This window comes from Candoia aspera, chromosome 1 (assembly GCF_035149785.1).
Source record: "Candoia aspera isolate rCanAsp1 chromosome 1, rCanAsp1.hap2, whole genome shotgun sequence".
In the NCBI taxonomy this organism is placed as follows: Eukaryota; Metazoa; Chordata; class Lepidosauria; order Squamata; family Boidae; genus Candoia; species Candoia aspera.
The window spans coordinates 17,222,041-17,240,777 of record NC_086153.1 but is presented as its reverse complement, the minus strand read 5'-3'; the positions used below and the strand labels follow the sequence as shown (position 1 = coordinate 17,240,777).

The window sequence follows — 18,737 nt, the reverse complement described above, 5'->3', positions numbered from 1 at the left end:
CAATCTTCCTTTTTTGCAGGCCCAGATGAGATGGGCTTCAAGACGGTGCACTGGGGTGTTCTTCAGTAGACAAACTAGAATCTAATTCAATTAACAGCCACTCAAACATGCATCTTGGCTCCAGTGCCATGAGCCAACAAGCTATGGATTTGTGGCTTACAGTATATCATGGGATTAGTGTGTATGTAGCTGTGCAGAATAACAGGAAGATGCTCATTTTCTGCCAGTTCAAGAACACTTACTAGGACTATGTACACTGGATGTATTTCACCAAATTAGTGACAGACTCTAGCTCAGCCTTTCTCAACCTTTTGACCCTGGAGGAACCCTTGAAATATTTTTCAGGCCTCGGGGAACCCCTGCACATTCCCGCTCAAATATAGGCCAGAATTTACAAAATTAATATATTTGTTTCATGGTAGGCCTGTATATATGGATTAACAATGTTGTTAAACTGAAAATAAAAGAATGAAACTTACCTCTTTAATGTGAAGTTGCCCAAATTTGAAATGTTTTTTTAAATAGATCATGACCTCCCAGGGAACCCCTAGGGACCTCTCGCAGAACCCAAGAGTGCCGCAGAACCCTGGTTGAGAAACCAGGATATATTTAGACATATGAACTATGGTTATTGTTAACCCTGTTTATTTTTGTACATGCCTGATTTAGCAATTATGTAATCCCAATCCATTTGATTATTTATGGCCATATACATGTACTTCATGATCCAGAAGATGGTTTAATTCAGTATCCAGGTTAAACATAACGTGCGAATACAGCCAATCTAAAATTCTTTACACATTTGGGAAGATGGAGGTAAAGAACAAATAGAAATATGCTTCATTCATTCATTCATTCATCACATTTCTTCGCTGCCCATCTCACCAAAGCAACTCTTAGTTTTACTAAGTATTGTTTGAACTCAGCCTCAGCATATGGAATTAATACCCAGTTCAGATTTTGATCAAAAATGCGATGCACCGAGGCCCACTTATGGTGCGGTTTGCATTTGTTTAATCAGTTGAGACTACTCCAAACCTGTTTGTGTATGCTGCTATTCTGCTGAGTACAGAAAAAGAACACAGATTTGGACTGAGGGATGAAGAATCTCAAGGACTGGGAAGCCATGATCCTCTAGCTGATCTGATCTGCAGTTCCCAGCATTCTTCACCACCAAGGATGCAAATTGTAGTTCTGCTATAACTAGGGAGCTACTGGTTTCTCAGCCCTAAGGAGGGTAGAGTTTCTATATTTCAGATTACAAAGAAATGTACAGCAGTTTCCTATTGGATCTCATAAACTGAAGGGAGGGATACATAGGAGGTTCAAAGTAAAATAGCTGCTGGGAAGAATTGGGGTGGGGTTGGATTTGGGCTTAGCTTCTTGCTCCTGCCTCATTAATGCAAAATCATTGAAGATTATTAGAAAGCCAGAAGAGATCTTCATGCAGGATCAGAGACAGCATCTTTGGATGTCCATTGCTAGCATTAGTGCAGTGTTTTTCAAACTTGCTAACTTTAAGATGCGTGGACTTCAACTCCCAGAATTCCCCAGCCAGCATGCTGGCTGAGGAATTCTGGGAGTTGAAGTCCACGCATCTTAAAGTTAGCAAGTTTGAAAAACACTGTTTTAGTGGGAAGGAGCAGCTACTTCCCTGTCTTGTTTGGGACTTCAGTTGGCACAGAGCCCTATGGCCAGGTAGGGTGGGCAGTCCTGCAGTGGACTAATTGGAGTCCTGTAGGTTACTGAACTCTCTCAGGCTCCTTTTCCAGGCCACTGAGGTGTTCACATGAAAAGTTTTTTCTGTTTTCCAATGAAAAAGACCATTTTCCTGTTGGGTCACCTTGGTGTGGCTTCCATTTGCATTAAGATGGAGGCTCCATCATGAAGACAGGCATCAGCAAAATAAGCAGGCTATCTCAGAGCTGGGGCAAGTTAGGCATGGAGAAGCCCAACTTGTTACTCCACTTGATCACATGGTGACAACATTCAGTATATATAATGAACAAATTTAAGGCTTCCCCTTCCTTTTCCTTTCCAGAATGGAATAACGCATCCAGAATATACCCAATGGCCTTCAGAGGTTTGGTAGAGTAACTCCCGTCATCTCCAGTCAACAAATGCTCTTGGGTGGAACTTGATTAGAGAAGGCTGGCCTAAGGCTAATTCCTCCCTTCCCAACCCCACCTCCTCAGTGTATTCAAACCTTGCATTCTGTGTCCATATGTGGTGATGAGCTGACCTGAACTAGGGATGGGAGACAAGTTGAAAGGAGACAAAAATTGGGCCTAGATCAAAAAACTGTAGCAATGCAAAATTCTTAAACCTAATCAAAACTCATATACTGGGGCGAGAACTTTTCCTTTTAGGACTAATGGATAAACAGAAAAAAGTCATGGAAGATTATTTCAATATATGATTACTGTGGCGAGCTTATTATATGCCCAGAGATGGAAAGATTCCACACTCCTGCTATGGACGAATGGTTGGTGAAATTGACAGATCTTGCTGAGATGGATAAACTGACTTATTTGATTAGAGAAAGGACACTATCTACATTTATTGGTGGCTGGAAACCACTTACGGACTTTTTGTGTAAAAATGAAAAAAACGAACTTGTGATTCATGGCTTTGATGATTAGACTGGATAGATTATAGAAAGAAGACTATCATGATGTAACTTTAGAGAGAGGTTAAAATGTAATTGTTACTTATAACTGCTGTGAAGAGTATCAGAAGCCACTTCTTTGTATCTTTTTTCTTTCTTTTCTATTTTTCTCTAACTTTTTTCTTTTCTTGCACTTTTTGCTTTCTCTTTCTCTTTTCTTCCTTACTTTATATTAGGTTGTATTATTTTGTATCTTCTCTTTTAAAAGATTTAAACACACACACATACACACCTTACTTACTAGGCACCACAATAAGCACACTGAAGGAGAGACCAATAGCTCTGAAGCTGAGCAGCAACAGCCCTATTATTAGGCAGAGCGGAACAGAAGAGGGACGCGGTGGCACTGTGGGTTAAACCGCTGAGCTGCTGAGCTTGCCGATCGGAAGGTCGGCGGTTCGAATCCGCGCGACGGGGTGAGCTCCCGTTGCTCGTCCCAGCTCCTGCTCACCTAGCAGTTCGAAAGCATGCAAATGTGAGTAGATCAATAGGTACCGCTTCGGCGGGAAGGTAACGGTGTTCCGTGTCGTCATGCCGGCCACATGACCACGGACGGGTCCGTACGGACAACGCCGGCTCCAAGGCTTAGAAACGGAGATGAGCACCGCCCCCTAGAGTCGGACACGACTGGACTTTATGTCGAGGGAAACCTTTACCTTTACCTTAGAACAGAAGTGACAGACCTTTATTGTTCCTCCTGTCCTCTCCAGCTGTTCTCTCTGCTGGAAAACATGGTGCTGCGCCTGGGGCTGGACCTTAGGGCTGCGGTCCAGGGCCCCACAGTCCTGCAGGGGAATCCTCCATATAACAGCAAACAGCAGAGAGGCTCTGCTTCAGTTCTTGGGCTGATACAGCCATATTGGGACCCAGCCTTTTCTTCTTCTCTGTAAGAAAGGTTCATTATCAGGGACAGCGTCAGCCTTACTAGGTAGACCAGACAGGAAACATGACCAGATGAGCTAATTCTACCTTACTGTAAAGTTGTTGTTGTTTATTCGTTTAGTCGCTTCCGACTCTTCGTGACTTCATGGACCAGCCCACGCCAGAGCTTCCTGTCGGTCGTCAACACCCCCAGCTCCCTCAGGGACGAGTCCGTCACCTCTAGAATATCATCCATCCATCTTGCCCTTGGTCGGCCCCTCTTCCTTTTGCCTTCCACTCTCCCTAGCATCAGCATCTTCTCCAGGGTGTCCTGTCTTCTCATTATGTGGCCAAAGTATTTCAGTTTTGCCTTTAATATCATTCCCTCAAGTGAGCAGTCTGGCTTTATTTCCTGGAGGATGGACTGGTTGGATCTTCTTGCAGTCCAAGGCACTCTCAGAATTTTCCTCCAACACCACAGTTCAAAAGCATCGATCTTCCTTCGCTCAGCCTTCCTTATGGTCCAGCTCTCGCAGCCATATGTTACTACAGGGAACACCATTGCTTTAACTATGCGGGCCTTTGTTGTCAGTGTGATGTCTCTGCTCTTAACTATTTTATCGAGATTTGTCATTGCTCTTCTTCCAAGGATTAAGCGTCTTCTGATTTCCTGACTGCAGTCAGCATCTGCAGTAATCTTTGCACCTAGGAATACAAAGTCTTTCACTGCTTCTACATTTTCTCCCTCTATTTGCCAGTTATCAATCAAGCTGGTTGCCATAATCTTGGTTTTTTTGAGGTTTAGCTGCAAACCAGCTTTTGCACTTTCTTCTTTCACCTTCATCATAAGGCTCCTCAGTTCCTCTTCACTTTCAGCCATCAAAGTGGTATCATCTGCATATCTGAGATTGTTAATGTTTCTTCCAGAGATTTTAACTCCAGCCTTGGATTCCTCAAGCCCAGCTTGTCGCATGATGTGTTCTGCATACAAGTTGAATAGGTAGGGTGAGAGTATACAGCCCTGCCGTACTCCTTTCCCAATCTTAAACCAGTCTGTTGTTCCGTGGTCTGTTCTTACTGTTGCTACTTGGTCGTTATACAGATTCTTCAGGAGGCATACAAGATGACTTGGTATCCCCATACCACTAAGAACTTGCCACAATTTGTTATGGTCCACACAGTCAAAGGCTTTAGAATAGTCAATAAAACAGAAATAGATGTTTTTCTGAAACTCCCTGGCTTTTTCCATTATCCAGCGGATATTGGCAATTTGGTCTCTAGTTCCTCTGCCTTTTCTAAACCCAGCTTGTACGTCTGGCAATTCTCGCTCCATGAACTGCTGAAGTCTACCTTGCAGGATCTTGAGCATTACCTTACTGGCATGTGAAATGAGTGCCACTGTTCGATAGTTTGAACATTCTTTAGTGTTTCCCTTTTTTGGTATGGGGATATAAGTTGATTTTTTCCAGTCTGATGGCCATTCTTGTGTTTTCCAAATTTGCTGGCATATAGCATGCATTACCTTGACAGCATCATCTTGCAAGATTTTGAACAGTTCAGCTGGGATGCCGTCATCTCCTGTTGCCTTGTTATTAGCAATGCTTCTTAAGGCCCACTCAACCTCACTCTTCAGGATGTCTGGCTCTAGCTCACCGACCACACTGTCAAAGCTATCCCCGATATTGTTATCCTTCCTATACAGGTTTTCTGTATATTCTTGCCACCTTTTCTTGATCTCTTCTTCTTCTGTTAGGTCCTTGCCATCTTTGTTTTTGATCATACCCATTTTGGCCTGGAATTTACCTCCAATGTTTCTAATTTTCTGGAAGAGGTCTCTTGTCCTTCCTATTCTATTGTCTTCTTCCACTTCCGCACATTGCTTGTTTAAAAATAATTCCTTATCTCTTCTGGCTAACCTCTGGAATTTTGCATTTAATTGGGCATATCTCCCCCTATCACTGTTGCCTTTTGCTTTCCTTCTTTCTTGGGCTACTTCTAGTGTCTCAGCAGACAGCCATTTTGCCTTCTTGGTTTTCTCTTTCTTTGGGATGTATTTTGTTGCCGCCTCCTGAACAATGCTGCCAACTTCTGTCCAGAGTTCTTCCGGGACCCTATCTACTAAGTCCAGTCCCTTAAATCTATTCTTCACCTCCACTGCATATTCCTTAGGAATATTAGTGAGCTCATATCTAGCTGATCTGTGGGTCTTCCCTAATCTCTTTAGTCTGATCCTAAATTGTGCAAGAAGAAGTTCGTGATCTGAACTACAGTCAGCTCCAGGCCTTGTTTTTACCGACTGTACAGATGTCCGCCACCTTTGGCTGCAAAGGATGTAATCAATCTGATTTCGGTGTTGTCCATCTGGTGAAGTCCATGTATAAAGCCGTCTCTTAGGTTGTTGGAAGAGAGTGTTTGTTATGCATAGTGAATTGTCTTGGCAAAATTCTATCAGCCTGTGTCCTGCTTCGTTTTGTTCTCCCAGGCCATACTTACCTGTAATTCGAGGTGTCATTTGACTGCCCACCTTAGCATTCCAGTCTCCTGTGATGAAAATAACATCTCTTTTAGGCGTGTTGTCCAGTAGGTGCTGCAGATCCTCATAGAACTGCTCTACTTCAGCTTCTTCAGCATTTGTGGTTGGGGCGTATATTTGGATCACTGTGATGTTAGATGGCTTGCCCTGAATTCGAATTGAGATCATTCTGTCGTTTTTTGGGTTGTATCCAAGCACTGCTTTAGCCACTTTACTATTAATTATGAAGGCTACTCCATTTCTTCTGTGGTCCTCTTGTCCGCAGTAGTAGATCTGGTGGTCATTTGATGTGAAGTGGCCCATTCCAGTCCATTTCAGTTCACTGACGCCCAGAATGTCTATCTTTAATCTTGACATCTCACCAATAACCACATCCAATTTGCCCTGGCTCATAGATCTTACATTCCAGGTTCCGATGGTGTGTTGATCCTTAGAACATCGGATTCGCCGTTCACCACCAGCACCGTCGGCCGCTAGCCGTCCTTTCGGCTTTGAGCTAGCTGCGTCATCACGTCTGGGGCTAGTTGAGCTCATCCTCTGTTCCTCCCCAGTAGCATTTTGACCATCTTCCGACCTGGGGGTCTCATCTTCCGATGGTATACCAACATATCTCTGGTTGTACTGATCCATTTAGTTTTCACGGCAAGAATACTGAGGTGGGTTGCCATTACCTTCCCCAGGGATCGCATTTAGTCTGACCTCTCTGTCATGACCTTCCCGTCTTGGGTGGCCCTTCACGGTTTAGCTCATGGCATCATTGAGGTGCTCAAGCTCCAGCACCACGACAAGGTAACGATCCTTTGCTGAAGACTGTAAAGTTACATTAACAGAAACTTGCAAGTTTGAAAGTACAATCCTCCTGCCGTCTCAGGGAGGGTCCCTTCTGAGCCTCTTGCCCCGCCCACTATTCAGCTGTGGACTATGCTGTCTCTTACCTGACTGTTCCCTGGGCAGCATTTCTTTGACCTGCCTCCCAAGGTCTTTCCCACATGCCATCACAGACAGCTAGCTAGATGAGTATTCAGTTATGGAGCTCAGGCTATTATTTATCTCAACAAAATGGCAGTGCACAGGGTTTTCCAAAGAGATAGCTCTCTCCACCAAGTCAGCACTAATGGTCTGTTACGTGGCCTGTCCTGAGTTCCCTAAACTGGCTGCTTCCTCTACTGTGGAAAAGACGTGAGCCCAGCCCGGTATTAAATTTCAAGTCCCATCCTGCCAGAGCCTGACAGAGAGCAGGAGCAGCATCTTACCCTGTTCCTCAAGCAATGGCATATCCTGACAAGCCTGGAGTGCGGGTGACGTCCATTGGTGGTAAGCAGAGAAATGTTCCTGCCTATTTTCCCTACCAGTTTCCGTCAGGTTTCTTGAGAGGGAATTTGTTTTAAAAAAAAAATTTATTTCAAAGGAAAAAAGAATTTGGATGAAATTCTCATGGGGGAGTAGGATATTCATGCCCTTGTTTAGTTCTGAAGAGGCCAAGATGCATGTACAAATTGCCCATTCAACCTCACTCTTCAGGATGTCTGGCTCTAGCTCACTGACCACACCGTCAAAGCTATCCCTGATATTGTTATCCTTCCTATACAGGTCTTCCGTATATTCTTGCCACCTTTTCTTGATCTCTTCTTCTTCTGTTAGGTCCTTGCCATCTTTGTTTTTGATCATACCCATTTTTGCCTGGAATTTACCTCCAATGTTTCTAATTTTCTGGAAGAGGTCTCTTGTCCTTCCTATTCTATTGTCTTCTTCCACTTCCGCGCATTGCTTGTTTAAAAATAATTCCTTATCTCTTCTGGCTAACCTCTGGAATTTTGCATTTAATTGGGCATATCTCCCCCTATCACTGTTGCCTTTTGCTTTCCTTCTTTCTTGGGCTACTTCTAGTGTCTCAGCAGACAGCCATTTTGCCTTCTTGGTTTTCTCTTCCTTTGGGATGTATTTTGTTGCTGCCTCTTGAACAATGTTGCGGACTTCTGTCCATAGTTCTTCTGGGACCCTATCTACTAAGTCCAGTTCCTTAAATCTATTCTTCACCTCCACTGCATATTCCTGAGGAATATTAGTGAGCTCATATCTAGCTGATCTGTGGGTCTTCCCTAATCTCTTTAGTCTGATCCTAAATTGTGCAGTAAGAAGTTCATGATCTGAACTACAGTCAGCTCCAGGTCTTATTTTTACCTACTGTATAGATGTCCGCCACCTTTGGCTGCAAAGGATGTAGTCAATCTGATTTTGGTGTTGTCCATCTGGGGAAGTCCATGTATAAAGCCGTCTCTTAGGTTGCTGGAAGAGAGTGTTTGTTATGCACATTGAGTTGTCTTGGCAAAATTCTATCAGCCTATGTCCTGGTTCGTTTTGTTCTCCCAGACCATGCTTACCTGTAATTCCAGGTGTCATCTGACTGCCCACCTTAGCATTCCAGTCTCCTGTGATGACAATGACATCTCTTTTAGGCGTGTTGTCCAGTAGGTGCTGCAGATCCTCACAGAACTGCTCTACTTCAGCTTCTTCAGCATTTGTGGTTGGGGCGTATATTTGGATCACTGTGATGTTCGATGGCTTGCCCTGAATTCGAATTGAGATCATTCTATCGTTTTTTGGATTGTATCCGAGCACTGCTTTAGCCACTTTACTATTAATTAGGAAGGCTACTCCATTTCTTCTGTGGTCCTCTTGTCCACAGTAGTAGATCTGGTGGTCATTTGATGTGAAGTGGCCCATTCCAGTCCATTTCAGTTCACTGACGCCCAGAATGTCTATCTTTAATCTTGACATCTCACCAATAACCACATCCAATTTGCCCTGGCTCATAGACCTTACATTCCAGGTTCCAATGGTGTGTTGATCCTTAGAACATCGGATTTGCCGTTCACCACCAGCACCGTCGGCCGCTAGCCGTCCTTTCGGCTTTGGGCTAGCTGCGTCATCACATCTGGGGCTAGTTGAACTCATCCTCTGTTCCTCCCCAGTAGCATTTTGACCATCTTCCGACCTGGGGGTCTCATCTTCCGATGGTATACCGACATATCTCTGGTTGTACTGATCCATTTAGTTTTCACGGCAAGAATATTGGGGTGGGTTGCCATTACCTTCCCCAGGGATCACATTTAGTCTGACCTCTCTGTCATGACCTTCCCGTCTTGGGTGGCCCTTCACGGTTTAGCTCATGGCATCATTGAGGTGCTCAAGCTCCAGCACCACGACAAGGTAACGATCCTTTGCTGAAGTTTTACGGTTTAGGTGTGATGTATTCAGTAAATTATGGTTAACCATATGTTAAGTTTAGTATGTCTATGCACCAGGTCAGTGTCTACATAAAAGGTTGGATGTTTTGGACCAGCTCTCATGAGACTCATTTGGACATCTCTCGGCAAGAGATTGAAGAAGTTATAGTCTAAAAATCAAGCAGGCTGCCCTGAATAGCAGAGGGTTCAGGCAGTGGCCTTCGACAGCATTTCCCACAGATCTAAGGGAAAGATCTCTCAGGCTTAGGGGCTTTGCCTGCAAAGGTAGGGGTTTACCATTTAGCTGAAGTCCTCCCCAAGCAGTTAGGTCTAAAAAGTTACAGGTCTAAAAGATCACCTTGTAGCATTGGGTTCAGGCAGTGTGCTGAGCCATCATATGCTTTGCTTGGTAATAGCTCAACAGGTATGTGAACACAGCCATCATGGCTTGCTGATGATGGCTTTGTGCAATGTGGGTAGATCAAGCCACACAAACTGACAGCTTATAAAATGGCAAATACAGTTCTGGGTTGCATTAGAACACTGTTTCTCAACCGGGACCACTGTTGCATTAGAACACTGTTTCTCAACCAGTCAGGGAATTCTGGGAGTTGAAGTCCACACATCTTAAAATTGCCAAGGTTGAAAAACAAGAAGCACTTGATCAAAGATGCATGAAGTCCTTATTCCTGTCTACATTGCATATTGATGAGACCATATCTGAAGTACTGTGTGTAATTCTGGGCATCCCATTTCCAGAAGAATAGTGGTGGGTTAGAACAGATCCTGAGGAGAGTAGTAAATATGATACAGGGACTTAAGGACATCCCCTATGAGGACAGGCTGAAGGAACTTGGGATGATCTGTTCAGGTAAATAAAATGTGGTCCTAGGAAAGGTGGTCAGGAACAGAAATAGGAAAAGAAACAGGACGAGAAATAAATTGCAGGTACCTGGAGTTCACTTAAATAGAAGGGAAAACTTCCTTACTGTAAGATCTGTACAACAGTAGAATGCTTTACCGACTGAGATGATGGGTTCTCCATCTCTGGAGATTTTTAAGTAGACGCTGCTCAGCCACCTCTCCTGGATTGTTTATTTGGTTTTCTTACACGTGGCAGAGGGGTGGACTAGATGCTCCATGCGTCCCTTCCAGTTCCACGATTTTATGATTCCCTACATCAGTTGTGATTTAATTAGCCAGCCACAGGTAAGCAAGCCATGTTTTACCATTTGCACAGATGCCTCCAGTCTACTATGGCACTCTCATTCCTATAGCCAGTGGCCTTTAAAAAAAAAAAGAGACAATTTTTTAACCCCTAAAATCAGCACCATATCGATTCGCCAGAGTAGCAGAGATCCCAGGAAGGGAAATACACTTTCTCCCTACCTCACAGTGAGAATACGTGTGGTGTAGTGGTTAAGGGGTTGCACTAGGACCAGGGAGACCCGGGTTCAAGTCCACCTTTAGCCATGGAAGCTCCCTGGGTGACTTTGGGCCAGTCACATTCTCTTGGTCCAATCTACCTCACAAGGTTGTTGTGGGGATAAGAGAAAGGTTGTTACGGACGCTACCTTGAACTCCTTCGCAAAAAGCAGGATTTAAATCTAACGAGTAAATGATGAAGTCTCTGGCAATTGGGTCAAGAGAGGCCCGGCCCATCCGAATCGGCATGACCTATCTCTGCAGCTAAGGATTCCTCCCAACTCTTAGAGATAAACCGACGCTGCTCAGTTGCATTCTCTCTTTCAAAGTTGGATGGAACTCGTCAGGCTTTGTGACCCAGTGGATCTCCAGCAATCAGTAGCAGGAGATTTCCTACTCCCCCCCCACCATTCCTTCCTTACACGCACACGCACACACACACACACGCAGCGCTCCTGTCTCCCCCAGCACATTTCTCTGCATTGCCAAATGAAGCGAGAAGAGCACATTCCATTTATATTTTTACGTCCCGAAGAGACGGGAGAAAGCCGTCCCTTTCATTGCAGAAGCAGCCAATCGGCCTTCACCCCAAGTCTCTTCTCCTGATCTCTTGCCTACAAGTAGCCATAGGATCTCCCCCCTCCCCGCGCCCGCGATCGCAATTGTCCCCCCCAGCCCCCCCCACCGCATCTTCCAGGATCAGGGTGGGACCACTGAATGGAATATTTCCCCTTCTCTACAGTCAGCCGGCACCCCCACGGATTTCAAGGATTTAGGATCCATCACCAGGGACATTTCGCTGTGGGGGAAGAGTGTCCTTGGCATGCTCATCACTGCAAGGTAAGGGATGGCTGCGTGGGGGGGGGGTTGGGGGGTTGGGGGGGAGAGAGAAAAGATGTTGAGAAAGAAGGAGACCCTTTCACCTTACAACAGCCAGGCCAATGGGTGTGTAAGGAGAGAGGAAGCAGCCCAGGTGCCCCAGGTACCTGCTGTAGGTGAGGGGGATGTAGGAATTCCAACCAAGGGGCCAAGTTACAGTTCCACACCTGGAAGAATGAGGATTGGGGTTGGTGGCAGGGGTCCCGTGGCTCTTCCCTGTCTCCCACCAGCACCTGCATCCCAGAGATTTGTGGGGAAGAGCCGATTCCCCCCTAGAGAAGCCCGAGATGAGGTTCAGCAGTTGCTGATTGAGTCGCCTGGTGGTGGGAGGGGGGCGGAAGGCGGTGGGTGATCCCGTGACAGTGACTCGAAATGCCACCAAAAGGAAACTCTTGCTGTCATTTTCTTCTGTTGCTGCTTCTCCCTCCCAAATCTCCCAAAATGGAGTTGGGGAGGGGGGGAATGAAATAGTGCCTTCTGATGTAGTGTTAGGAAAAGCATGCTTTGCCCTCAAGAGATGCTGAACCTTAAGAGAGAGACCAACCGAGGGGGGATTCAGCTGGTCACTTTAGGCAGAGGGTGCATTAAATCAACCCAAGCAAGGGGGTAAACAGACATCCCTTGAGGACCCTTAGAAAAATACTTGGCTGCAGACCCAGGACTGTCGATCAGAATGGAGCAGGTTCTTGCACTAGGCCAGTGTTTCTCAACCTCAACAACTTTAAGATGTGTAGACTTCAACTCCCAGAATTCCCCAGCTTTGGGGGTTGAAGTCCACACATTTTAAAGTTGCTGAGGTTGAGAAACACTGCATTAGGCCCACTTGACCCCCTGACTTTTCACACCACAGGTGCCATGGCTAAATTCCTTCCAGGGATGCCAGTGGGCTCCACCAGTTAAACCCAGCATGCCCTTCCTTCTGGGTGCATGTCCCACAAGTGCCTCTTGCATGTTTACATGTGGGTCTTCCTAAAACCCCACCTCCTCATTTTCTCATGCACCTTTTTAAGAAAGGCTGCACATTTGGATCCAGGGCAAGAATCAGGCAGCAGGAGTGTCAATTTGGCACCACTGTAACATCCCACCAGGCATGCTTGGAGGCTATGAACAATGGGAAGATTTTCAGCGGCATGCAGCTTGGCTCAATTACTTGAGATGTCCAGAAGTGCTTGCTCTCTGGTTTGTGGCCTGTGTCAGATGGATGAGTTAGTCTCCAATATCATATATGCATCCATTTCCAGGTCATGGTGTGACAAACCCCCTCTTCGGGCACAATGCTAGATCCAAAAGCCTTTTGATTCCAATTCCCCAATTCTTTTGGGAGGAGAAAAATGCTTTTAAGGCAAAGTGGAAATGCACATTTTGAAGCAAAATTCTACTTTGCAACAGCCCAACTTCATGAATCCATAAAGACCATGCGCTGCAGGCTAACATGCATATTTACAGTCTACGCATGCTGGCTGCACATATAGCTGCCACAGATCAGCTGATAAATGTGCCATCTCCATTTGTGGGAGCACATCTGCTTCTTGGGTGCATGGATGTGTCATTGCTATCGGCTGCTCAGCATGTGCTTGCCTTGTGATCCTGGCAGATGCTCCCCACAGATGTCACATTCCCTGCCATGCTAAGACAAGCTGTAAAAAACTTTGGCTATTTCACACACTAATCCTGCTGTAAGGTGAGGAGACCAGTCTGTTTTAGTTATAACTGCGCTCCAGAGCAGAGAGCCTCTGAGTGCTGAAGGCAGGACATAAATGGGGGATATGCTTTCTCCTAACATTCAGGCATGCTTCTGGCATTTGGCACATGTGGTCTATTGCAGAACATAGAAGTGGATAGAAAAGGGGCTTGAATACTATGTTTTTCCTATGAAAAAAAGCTCAAGATGTGCATGGTAGGATGAAAGAGTATACTTTAGTGCAGAAGTGTGCAGCCTAAAGTTTTAGAAGTCATGTACAGCCCCCCAAAGTGTGGGGATAGCTTTTAGGTACCTTCAGTTGTTAACCCAGTTACAATTTTTAAAAGAGTAGAAAAGTAAGAATTAAGTCAAACTCAACTCTTAGCAACTTGATGGATATGTCCAAGCAGTTTTCCTGGCAACTACTTAAAAGTGGTTGCCCTTGCATTCTTCCAGGATATTTTTCTTGAGTTCCTGGTCTAGCCTACAGCCCTGGAATTCCTGGTGGTGTCTTGTCCACTGCTAATCAGGTCTAAGTCTGCTTAATTTTAAAAAGTCAGCCAGATAAGATATCCCAGAGCATGGAAAGGGACAGAGAAGGTGTTTTATTAGAGCATTTTCCCCATGTGAAAAAAACCCCCTAAAGATACAGATGATAAAAACAAGAGAGTTTGCATCTTCTTTGCAATAAAACAGATTTGTGTGATCTGAGGCCCTAGGACCATATGCAGCCTCCAAATTCCTTGGGCACAGCCCCCAAGATACCTTTAATGCAGGGTTTCTCAACCTTGGCAACTTTAAGAAGTGTGGACTTCAACTCCCAGAATTCCCTAGCCAGGCTAGGGAATTCTGGGAGTTGAAGTCCACACATCTTAAAATCACCAAGGTTGAGAAACACTGCTTTAATATGTGGGAGCATTTAAAACACAACTCTGAGGTGATTATATTAACTCTGCAAAATTAAAATTAAGCCTAAAGGTAAATGACACAAATATAAACATTGTTCTTGTTCTCCTCAACCATGACTTTTTGGAGTAATTGGGAAAAATTGTGCATCCCTGCAATGAAGATTTCTCATGGTGTGCAGAGAGGAAGAGTAGGGTGGAATGAGAGGGTCCTACCCCCCCCCCAAAAAAAATGAACAGTAGTATTAAGACAAAGTGCAATTTCAGCAATCTATCACTGGTTGGCGTGTTGGTACCTGATGGGAAGGAAGTGTTCCTCTGTATTTTTTTCTAATATCCCCAAGCTCTTTCTGTTAATTTTGAAGCCATATTGCAAGGAAAGGCAACCCTCTGTTTAACAATTTGGAAGGGGTGAGAGCTGCTCCCAACTGTCAGCAGTTATGATTGGAGGGGACTTGAGGGACAGAAGTAAAGAGTTGGAGGAGGCCACATGCAGCCCTGGGACCTCAAGTTTATTATGCATGTCTTGAATCAGCAGAGCTTTCCTAGGTATTTAGCAGTTTCATTCAAGCTCCTTTGCTCCCAGAAACGATATCTTAATATGATTTCGAAATTAGTTATTTTCTGATAAAATCTTTTGCATATGGGTTGACAAGTATTTTTGCAGAGTCAGCTAAGAGAGCATGCAGTGATTCTCATACATTGGATCAGCGTCAGTATATGATTCCTGAGGATGTAGGCACTGCTTGGGGTGGACTAGCTCACCACCCATTCTTTGGATCCATGCCTGACATGGGTGATATCACTGTGCAAGGAGTTGTGAGAATTGGCTTAGAAGACAACATTAATGCATCACTGAGAGACAGCGGGGTATCTCCTTGTTTAAAGGAGACAATGGTTATACATCTCTGAAGAGGCCTTCTGGAGATCCCTTGATAATCTCCCATGGTTGGGAAAGGTGCTAGGGAACATAATGGCTAATCAACCTGGAGAGTTCTTGGAGGAAATATCTAGACTCACTTCAGACCAGCTTTACAGTGGGGCTGTGAGATTGAGAAGGCATTCTCAATGACCTTTACCAAGTAACTGATAGAGATAGTGTCTGTGTTGGTTGTTTTGGATTTCTTAGCAACTTTCAATAAGCTTGGCCATGATACTTTTCTGGATCACTTGAGAGAAGTGGGAATGCATTGCCATGGTTCCATTCTCTTCTGTCATAGAGATCTTAAATGGTAGTGCTTGGTGGCTGTTGCTCCTCAAAATAGGGGCTCTTATATGGTCTCTCATTGCTCCATTGTGTTTCCAATGCTTTTTGACATTGGGTGAAGTTACCAAGAATTTTCATTCTGGATGACCATCTCTATTTGCCTATGTCACCTTTCTCAGGTAATAGCTTTGTCTCATAAATAAATAATAATAAATAAATAGCCTTGTCTCTCTAAATGCCCATCTACAAGCAGTAATAGGATTGATGAAAGGTAATAATTGAAACTGAATCTAAGAAATATGAAGATGCTCATTATGAAGGGTCATGATCTGAAGGCTGAGATGGATTCTCTTTTTCTGGATGGGTTAGGCTTCCCAGAAAGATTAGATAATGCAGTTTGAGAATGCTTTTGGACACTGGTCTCATCCTGGCTTTTCAGGCTGAGACAGACTTTTTCACCAACCGTGACTCTGTCACCAACCTCAGCTATGTTTGTTCCATGAAGAGAATTACCTCAGGAGATGATACATTTCCAGACATATTTTACTATATGTTACTGCAGCATGTGCTATTACTGCCACATGTCCTGTAGAAGTCTGCCTTTGCACGTAGTTCAGAAAAGTCCATTCAAAACATGATAGCCAGATTGATTTCTAGAGCAACTTGGGGAAACCATATCATTCTTGTTCTTCAACTGTTACCTTGGTTGTCCAGAGGCCTCTGGGCAAAATATGAAGTGCCAGTTATTACCTTTCAAACCCTAGATAGCTTAAGCTTAGTTTACCTGAGAGAATGCTTTAGTTTACATGATCCCCATGCACATGAAAATTGTCAAAAGAAGTTGTTCAGATGTGACCAGGTCATCCGATGTCAACTTGGGATGAGGACTTCTCAGTTGTGGATCCTGGTTTGTAGAACATATGCCCGGTAGATAGCATGTGCCTATCTTCTTTAGATGCCTTCAAGAGACCCATAGACACCCATCTTTTCATCTGGCTTTTGATCACCTTTAGTCCTTTTAATAGTTTTAATATCTTTTACACTAATTTTATTCGGTTTGGTTTTCTTATATTTAAATGGATTAAAAATTAATGTAATGTAACCTGAGCTATTTAGGAAGGGCAGTATAAAAATGAAACAAAATGGGAAAAATATTATCAAAAAAGCTAAATAGAATGGATGGCTTTAATAGGGACTGAGGGGAAGCTGATGCCGTTTTAGTGTGGAAATTGCATTTACAGGGGCAGGTGGTTTCTGAATATCAGTGGCTAAGGGAAAACATCTAGGAAGGATTGGTGTGTCCTGGCCCTATTTGTAGGCTTCCTGAAGGCATTTGGTTGGCTGCTGATGGAACAGGCCTTCCATCTGACTACTTGCCCATTCTCCCCCAGCCTCATCTTATTTCTTTAACAAGGCTTTCCTCTCTATTCTAAGCATATCGCTGACTTGGTACCCGATCTCTCATTTTCCAAATGCTTATCCTTTGGATCTGCAGGTGTATCTGCCTTCTCTCTTCCCAGCTAGAGTAACCAAGTATAGCAGGACCACCTTTTACTGGAAGGATATTAATCTCCTGCCTGGTCTTTGTTTTTATTTTTAAATAGTTTTACCAAAGACTCACAGTATATCAACCAGTGACAACGTTCAAAAGACAGTATAATAAGGAAGTTTAAAAGGTGTGGTGAGGGAAGCAAATACAGTTTAGCATGAGGAATTATATTTGAAATCTTTAGATGAGGTGCAAAGTTGTAAACATCCGGCTTCAGTATTTCTGCCCAGAAAGACACTTGTATAGATCAACACGATCTATTACAAACTACTTTACTGATTTAGTTAAAAATCAAGGACTAAACAATCCTCAGTTAAAAGACTCTTCAAAACTTTGTTGTTGTGTTAATTCTTCAGCCAATGCTATTTGCTTTACTTCAGTGTTTCTCAACCTTGGCAACTTTAAGATGTGTGGACTTCAACTCCCAGAATTCCCTAGGCTGCCTGGGGAATTCTGGGAGTTGAAGTCCACACATCTTAAAGTTGCCAAGGTTGAGAAACACTGCTCTGCTTCTTAATGCCACTGATTCAAGGAGAGAACATAAAATAACAGAGTTGGAAGGAACCACAGAAGTCTTCTAAGCTACCCCCTGCTCCGTGCAGGATCTGCTAAAGCACAGTAACCAAAGGTGTCCTTTTTGTTTTGCTATTGTAAAACTGGCACCAAATAAAAACAACTGAATTAATTTCTTATGTTGCAAAGTTGTAGAAATCTTGGGGAATTTTCCAAATAAAGCCACAATAAATCCACACTAGAATTAATTACCAAGAGTTGTGGCAGAATGTCTTCAAACGTTCAGCAAAAATGGATAACCAAGTGGGCTGCTAGATATGGTAATACTGTTTGTTCCAGTTTGATTGCAGTCCCTCCAATGCAACTTGGAAAGATCTGTTTGGAAGGCCTGGATCTCTTTTAGAAAATTAAGAATGATAGCAGTTGGAAATGTGATTTTTTCATCAGATCGCATTTTAAGTATTGGCCCAGTTCCATGGGCCACCATTTACGAAGGGCTGAGTGGAAATGGGAAGAACAGAGTTCTTTAGCCTTGAGAAAAGATGGCTGAGAGCAAGGGCATCTGTGGGGGGGGGGGGGCTGGGGGGTTAAAAAAGTCAAAGATGGCAGCCATTGACAGTGTGATTGAAACCCTGCCCCTCTTTTATGTGTGTTGTGCATGCTATGCATGTACAAAAAGGGTCTGGGCTTTACCATCTTGATTTTTTTGACCCCCCTGTGGACTGAGAGGAATTATAAAGTGGTGTCATGCAGAAAGAAGTCAGAACTTTTTCTTTAACATCACCTTCATACAGGACAGAAGTATGATTGCAAGACATAGGAAAGCAAATACTGGGTGGATGTTAAGAAAAAAATTCTAATTGTAAGAACAGCCTAGTAATGGCACTAATAGCCCAGCAATCAGGAGAGTCCATGGAAAGGCATTTGTTGAGGATGCTTTAATTTGGATACCTGCACTGACCAGGTGATAGGACTCAGTGGCCTAAGTGGTCACTTCCATGCCCATGATTCTGTGGTGAGCAGGATAGGCTGGAAATTGTCCATCTACAATCTATTCCTGATGCCGTTGAAAGATTTTGGATTTCAACTCCAGTCAGACCCAGCCAGCATGACCCAACTACAAGGAATTGTGGGAGTTATGGTCTAAAACACATGGAAAACATCAAGTGGCCTAATTCTGCTCTAGGATGCAGTTTATTCTAATTCTATTAAAATTAGGCTAAATAACACTAAAAAGTGCTAATTTTCACTGTTATTGGTCTTCCTTTTTCCATAAAAGCAAGGATAAG

General features: G+C 43.9%; 1 protein-coding gene across 1 annotated transcript in view; it reads left to right on the top strand.

Annotated features, from left to right (window-relative positions):
* Positions 1-11,157: 11,157 nt before the first annotated feature.
* The window catches only part of RASL10B (RAS like family 10 member B), a 32,855-nt gene continuing 25,275 nt past the window's right edge, over positions 11,158-18,737 (top strand). Inside the window, exon 1 of the mRNA XM_063298353.1 lies at positions 11,158-11,554. The gene's annotated coding sequence lies outside the window, so the exon portion shown is untranslated. The remainder of the gene's footprint in view (positions 11,555-18,737) is intronic.